Consider the following 7174-nt stretch of genomic DNA (forward strand, 5'->3'; position numbering starts at 1 on the left):
CCGAGGTCGGCAAAATGAGTGCCAGCATGCTGGTATACCGTGTCGGAGTGGTGACCCGTCCAGGATTGTGCCCAATAGCCAAGGAGACTGCTTGGGCAGCACCAACGCTCTGCACAGACGATGGTCCCAATCTCCTCTCCTCCTGTCCCCTAAAGCCTCATATTATATTCTCGGGCACAGAAAGGTTGATAAGAACCCTCAGGAATATTACAACGTTGAAATGGAGTTAGTACAAGGTCTAAGTTTGTGGAAGTGCAAGATGATGGAGAAGACTATCATACTGCACTTGCAGCAGGGAGATTGTGATTCAAAAGGATTCAAAACAGGTAGCTGGATGAATGGATGGGGGAATGAGCCAGGAGGAAGCCTGCAGGAAAGAGGAGGTGGTGGGAGAACGATCAATAGAGGTAGAAAATGTCACAGGTATCGATGGGAATTGAAATGAGGTGGCGGCGGACTGCCACCTTGAATCTTTGGAGAGAAGAGTGTGATTTGAGTGTTTCAGGCAAAAAGTTTCATCGACATGAGAAGAGCGAGGAACAAAGGAATGGAAGTGAGTCACGAGTCTGTATTGTGAAAGGTTAACCAGGAGAGGGTTACTGGAAGCATGCATCTATATTGGAGCAGCAGAGAGCTGATAAAGCAGGGGGAGAAAGAACTGAGCAGATGTGGAAGAAACAGAGATGGCCCCTGAACTTGTCTGTGATGAGAGAGAGCAACAGGCCCTTTACCTTGGCCTTTTGGTCGGAGTCGGATATGCCAATGATGTTCATAGTTTTCATTTCCACCTAATCGGGGGTATAAAAGAGCGTGAATGCATGTGCTGTTGACGTCTAAGCACAGGACAGTATAAATGCTTATGTCTTCACTGTCGTCGTCTTCACTGAGAAATTCAAATTATTTCTTGATTACATGAACAGGTATGGGACCGGAGAATGTGGCGAAAGTGTCTTGCTGCAGCACGTTGAAGATCATGGGAGAAATTGAGGAGGATATGCTATGGTTATGACCAGGGGTTTGAAGGGAAGGACAAACCTCCATGATCATCCAGAACAACACCTTCACAGCCGTTTGTCAATGAGATGAGATCATCCATCAGGGAGCGAGTCCTTATGCTGGTTCAGTCGGGCCAAACTTAATTCTGGTTGATGACGATGTATGCCCACACATCGAGAAATGTCAATTCTGTTTGTCTTGAACAGGGAAGCAGTCTTGTCTTCCCTGGGCATCTAATTAGTAGAATCGACAAGGAGGATTGCAAAGCATCATTGTGTGTCCTAGTAGACATACTTGACACCGATGTGCAAACACACAGGAAGTGACTCTTCAAAAATTTGATCACGATTTGAAAATTTTCACAATATTGTTTGGTTGCTAAGGTAATTATATATATATATATATATATATATATATATATATATATATATATATATATATATATATATATATATATATTCCAAATCAACATTTACCTAATGTCTGTGAATCCTACCTTCATTATGCATCATTTTTCCACAGGTTGAACTTTATAGCGACACAATCAGTCATTCAACAAATGGCATAGCATGGAAATAATTGTTGTTGGGAAAGCAAAAATTGCTTTTAAGTGTTACAATGAATTACTAGCACGTACCCACAGATATTCCACGTAATTTAAGATGTGACTTCATTTCCTCAACTCCCTCCACTCACAACCGCAAGTCCTCAATCCACCCCCAACCCCCCTAACCACAAGTCCTCGACCCCTCCCCCAAAGCCTCAACCTCCCTCTTCCAACTTTCTATTGTCTGTTCAACTACTGCCACCCCAACTATATGTCCTCCCCTCCCCCTTTATTCCCGTTCATAACAACGTTCTTATTCCCATTTGTTAAGCTACAGTGTTAAAATTAAAGAATAATGAAACAACGTCTAATTTACAATCTCTTGAGATTCCATCATCTTGCAATGTGTGATGGAGGGATTATATAAGGCAAGCTAAATTATGAGGTAAAATTACACAAGGTAAAATATGTAAGTTCATTCGGAATGGAAACAATTAATTAATATACAACCGGAACTCCTCGAACAAAGACCTTTATGATGACATGGGTTTTACGGTTGCAGGTTGAGAAATTTAAGAGACAATCGTCAGAAAAACAGACAGACAGGCAAACAAACAAACAGAAGGAAAAATCACTCATTGAGTAACAACTTGGCAAAACAGCACAAAGTAGAATGGCACTTGGTAGAGCACATACCTCTGCCAGGTGGAACAGTTCGCCTTTAGTATCCCACTGATGGGTTGGATCCAAACCAAAATCCAATCCGCTTGTTCTTGTCACCTATTCAACTTATCCACCTTGTTTTGTCATAACTCGTCCACAACTTTTTGAGATGTCGTGATATATTTAGTTTTTGGCCCTATCAATTTTAGAAATTAGGCCTGTGTTGACCTTTTCACCTTAGAATTAATTGAAAGTTGAATTCAGCAACCTGACATGAAAATGCATTTCAAATTTCAAGTTAATTGGATTAAGATTGAGGATTTTAGAAATTTCCCTGAAATTGGCCTTTTGGCCTATTTTGACCTTTTGGCCTATGTTTACCTCAAAATGAATAGGTGTTTGAATTCAGCGACTTGACATGAAAATGCTCTTCAAATTTCAAGTCAATCGGATGAAAATTGACAATTTTTTGAAACGATTTTAAAATTTGGCCTATGTTGACCTTTTGACCTATGATAACCTCAAAAGTAATAAGTGATGGAATTCAATGACCTGATATGCAAATTCTGTTCAAATTTCAAGTCAATCGGATGAAATTTGATGATTTTAGAAAATTTGGATCAACTTGGCCTTTTGGCTGATGTAGACCTTTTCGGTCGAACAAATTTTATGAAACTTCAATGCGTGACCGCAGCAGGTTCAGTGATATTAATTGTTGAAAATTTCATAACGATCGGTTGAGCGGTTTGGGCTGGAGGCGAGCGGACAAACAAACACACAAACAAACGGAGGCAATCAACATACTTGTCAAAATGTTTGTTTTTTCACCAAGTAATGAGGCTTTTATTATATATGAGCAAATACAATCCATCACTTCACTGATGGGGATGATAAAGGAGGGGTGAGAGAAAGAGGGAGGGAGAGAGAGAAGTAGGAGGCAGATGTTAGGTGAGAGGGGGTAGGGGAGGCAGAGGGGATGAAGAAAGGGGAGCAAAGGGGGAGGTGGGTAGAGCGATACCTTCACTGCGGGAGGGAGGGTGTGTGAGAGAGGGGGGAGAGAGAGAGAGAGAGAGAGAGAGGGGGGAGAGAGAGAGGGTGGAGAGTGGAGAGTGTGGAAGAGGGTGGGAGAGAGAGAGAGAGAGAGAGAGAGAGAGAGAGAGAGAGAGAGAGAGAGAGAGAGAGAGGGTGGAGAGTGGAGAGTGTGGAAGAGGGTGGGAGAGAGAGAGAGAGAGAGAGAGAGAGAGAGAGAGAGAGAGAGAGAGAGAGAGAGAGAGAGAGAGAGAGAGAGAGAGAGAGAGAGAGAGAGAGAGAGAGAGAGAGAGAGAGAGAGAGAGAGAGAGAGTGTGGAAGAGGGTGGGAGAGAGAGAGAGAGAGAGAGAGAGAGAGAGAGAGAGAGAGAGAGAGAGAGAGAGAGAGAGAGAGAGAGAGAGAGAGAGAGAGAGAGAGAGAGAGAGAGAGAGAGAGGGAGAGAGAGAGGGTGGAGAGTGGAGAGTGTGGAAGAGGGTGGGAGAGAGAGAGAGAGAGAGAGAGAGAGAGAGAGAGAGAGAGAGAGAGAGAGAGAGAGAGAGAGAGAGAGAGAGAGAGAGAGAGAGAGAGAGAGAGAGAGAGAGAGAGAGAGAGAGAGAGGTGTGGGAGGAGAGTGCCGCATTTTATTAGTTGGGGAGAGTTAGTGTCCAACGAGCAGTTGCTGAGAGAGACTCAAATGAGATTTGTTACCTACATAGTCCGTGAGCGTCAGCTGCAGCTGTATGGACATGTGGCTCGTTTTCCTGATGCTGATCCTGCTCACCAGATTCTCTCAGCAAGGGAGCCTCATGAGCGGAGGAGGACAATTGGTCGACCACGTACCTCGTGGTTGCAGCAGGTTGATCGGCATCTCAAGGAGATGGGGATGGGCAAGGCATCTGCCTGGGGGATGGCCACACTGATGCCCTTGGAGTGCTGGTGGAAAGTGGATGCAGTGATTCGCTGCTCCATCGCATGCTCCCATACCTGACCTGGAGAGTGAGGAGGGGAAAAAGTGAGAGAAGGGTGGGGTGAGGGGGGGTGGAGGAAAAAAAAAAGACAGGTGAGCGATGTTGCTGGGGTTAGCAAAGATAATGATGTGTGACACTTAATAACCGAACATGAAAAAAACAAACAAAATAACCTGTCAGAACAGCTGTACACACAACTCCACAACAAAGTTTGTAAAGTAATCCATTGGCACATCTGCAAAAACTTTGAGATTCCAGTTCCAGAAAATTTGTGGGAAAATGAACCAAAAGCAATCACTGAAAACATTGAAGTTTTCACGTACGGTCGCTCACGTATGACCTTATGATCCCATCGAGCGTGAACATTGAAAACAAAGCATTGCGACCAGATAACATACTTAGGTACAAAAAAAATGAGAGAAGAAGGCATTGCTGATTGAGGTGTTAATACCAATGCCAAAGTTATTCCGGTGATGACAAAGAACCTCATGGGAATAATGAAGAACCTCACAGAGATATAAAAAAACCATTCCTGGGAATATCACTACAAACGAACTACAGTAGGAAGCCGTCCTGGGCTCAGTAACGATCCTGAAGAGAGCCCTCGGCATAAAATTTTGAAAACAGAAAACTTCACAGCTTGGTCCATGAATCGTGACCCCTTACTGAAATGAAGGTGGATACTTTGAGCCCACCCTGGGAGGACTCCATTCCACATTCTAAAACCCAATACGTACACACACACACACTCGCACGCACGCACACGCACACGCACACACATTGCCTTTTATTAGTATTAGATCATTATTTTTCGAAGAATTTCCCCATAAACATTTGACTAATTATGTGGATATGAAAAGAATAGGATTGCACCTCAGAGATATTGAAACAATGAGGCCTTAGATCTAAATACAAGGTGTGATAATGATGGTGGTGATTTAAACGTGAGCACCCATGTCCCATGTGAAACGAGTTTTAACATCCCAATCAGTATAACCATTCTGAACAGAGACACAGGCCTGACCATTGAATCAGGCATTAGGAGGCGGAAACAGCTGCCATTATTATATCGATACACAGCATTCACATCTCCTCTAATCCAAGGCCTTTTAATGTTACTGTCCTTGCCGTTGTCAAGTTTTGCTCGAATCGGAAGTTGGATTGTCTATTCTGTCATGCCCTGGCCTTCTTGCCACAGACGTAAGGCCTTTTTAACGACGTTGTCATCCGTTGTTAATCATCCACATGCCTGTGTGCTTCTCACGTTCACAGCAGAGGGCTCAATTAGCATGCCAACTCATCTTTGCCAGCGCACTTGTGTATTGCACATTCCCAGGCATGGCAGGCACCACCTGACTGCCATTTGTCACCTTGCCATTGGGACGGCAAGACCCAAAAGCTAAACTAGGTTGAGTTAGAGAGCACTGTCTGCATCATCATGGTCATTCCATTTTAGAACTATGACTCAATACGCATTGTAGGAAAAGCTCATCACATGATCTTACCAAATTTCAACTGTCACATTGTTTGTAGTTTATAGTCCAGGATACCAACAAGGCCAGGCTACAGCATTATTTTTGCCCCAACAGTCCATCAGCCACCTGTCTTCATGCCTTTTCACCAGTATAAAGGAAGGGGCATCCCTCATATCAAATGAAAATTTTTTGACCCTCATTATAAGAAATGTTCCACTTGATGTCAAAGGTAAAAATAACAACTATAGGTCCGAGTAATCCTTGTGGAAGAAATCATGGTATTGCTATAATGTTACGTTGACTGAACATTATTTATTTGAAATCCCTGCGACACACAAGATGGAGAGCCCTCTGATGCGGATGTTCAGGATACTGAATTTATAACTAGGAGGTTATAATGAGGGGTGTTGTGGGGGGTGAAGGGGGGGGGAGTCACATCATATACTGTATATTTATTTATATATCTAATATATAAAGCTCTTTCTAACCAGTCACTCGCTCACTCACTCACTCACTCACTCACTGACTCACTGACTGAAATTAAAGTTTGGTACCTTCTGTGTGATGTAGAAAGTTGAAATTTTGTGTACCGATGGACATTGAAGTCGGTACACTGGGGAAAAATCACAGAATCATCGAACTGAAAAAGGAAAAGAATAAATAATTGAAATAAAAATGCAGGTGAGCGACCAGAGACAATGGGGAAGCACGGTAATTTAGTGTGTCGACGGACATCGAAGCCGATACACCGGGAAAAATCACAGAACAGTTGGAAAAAAAACCGTGAATGAAAATATAAATAAATTAAAAAATAAATGTAAAAATCAAATGCAAATGAGCAACTCGAGACAATGGGGAAGCACGGTTCGTATAGTTCAGGACACCAACACCAATCCAGGACAATGCTTATACATTGTGTAAGTATACCCCACTAGTATGTATATACACGTCGTGTAAAAAAAAAAATGTAAATACTATGTTTGAAAGTAATGAAGTGAGATTTTTAAGTCCAACGTCTGACAATATATTATGAAGTTGGGTGAATTTTTTAAATAAAAAGTCGAGGCTTGTGTTGGAGCCAAACATAGAATGGACCTGGACACAACAAAACAAAAGGAACAGCAGAAGTAGTGTGGGGAACACACCAAAAGTAGTGATGAGGGACAAAATAGAGGAAGACTTGGAGAAATAAGAGATGTGAGGAAGAATGAGAAATAAGGGATGTGAGGAAGACACACAGGGTGGAGAAAATGGATACAGCAACAAACTCCCAGGAAGGAAAACCGGAAACTTGGAAAGAGGTGGGCTTGGGGAGGGTTAACGTGGGTAGAAAAGATCATGGTTATGAATATATAAGGGAATATACTATTGGGAGGGTTTAATCTAACAAGCAAATATTTGGCACTTTATTGATGATTTAGCTCAATAAGTTAGCTCCCAAGGTGACTTAAAGGAAGTAAGAACATCCATATATCAAGGGGCTGTGGTGAAAAATTCATCACAGTAAAGCATATGGA

General features: G+C 42.6%; 1 long non-coding RNA gene across 1 annotated transcript in view; it reads right to left on the reverse strand.

Annotated features, from left to right (window-relative positions):
* Window positions 1-3845: 3845 nt before the first annotated feature.
* Window positions 3846-7174, reverse strand: part of LOC147012323 (uncharacterized) — a 24894-nt gene continuing 21565 nt past the window's right edge. The window contains exons 2-3 of the long non-coding RNA XR_015051645.1: window positions 6212-6297; window positions 3846-4203 (exon numbers count right to left, since the gene is read on the reverse strand). This is a non-coding gene — a long non-coding RNA (uncharacterized LOC147012323). The remainder of the gene's footprint in view (window positions 4204-6211; window positions 6298-7174) is intronic.

The sequence above is a fragment of the Eptatretus burgeri genome, chromosome 15 (genome assembly GCF_056783735.1).
Source record: "Eptatretus burgeri isolate ZD-2024b chromosome 15, Ebu_testis_v1, whole genome shotgun sequence".
Taxonomy (NCBI): Eukaryota; Metazoa; Chordata; class Myxini; order Myxiniformes; family Myxinidae; genus Eptatretus; species Eptatretus burgeri.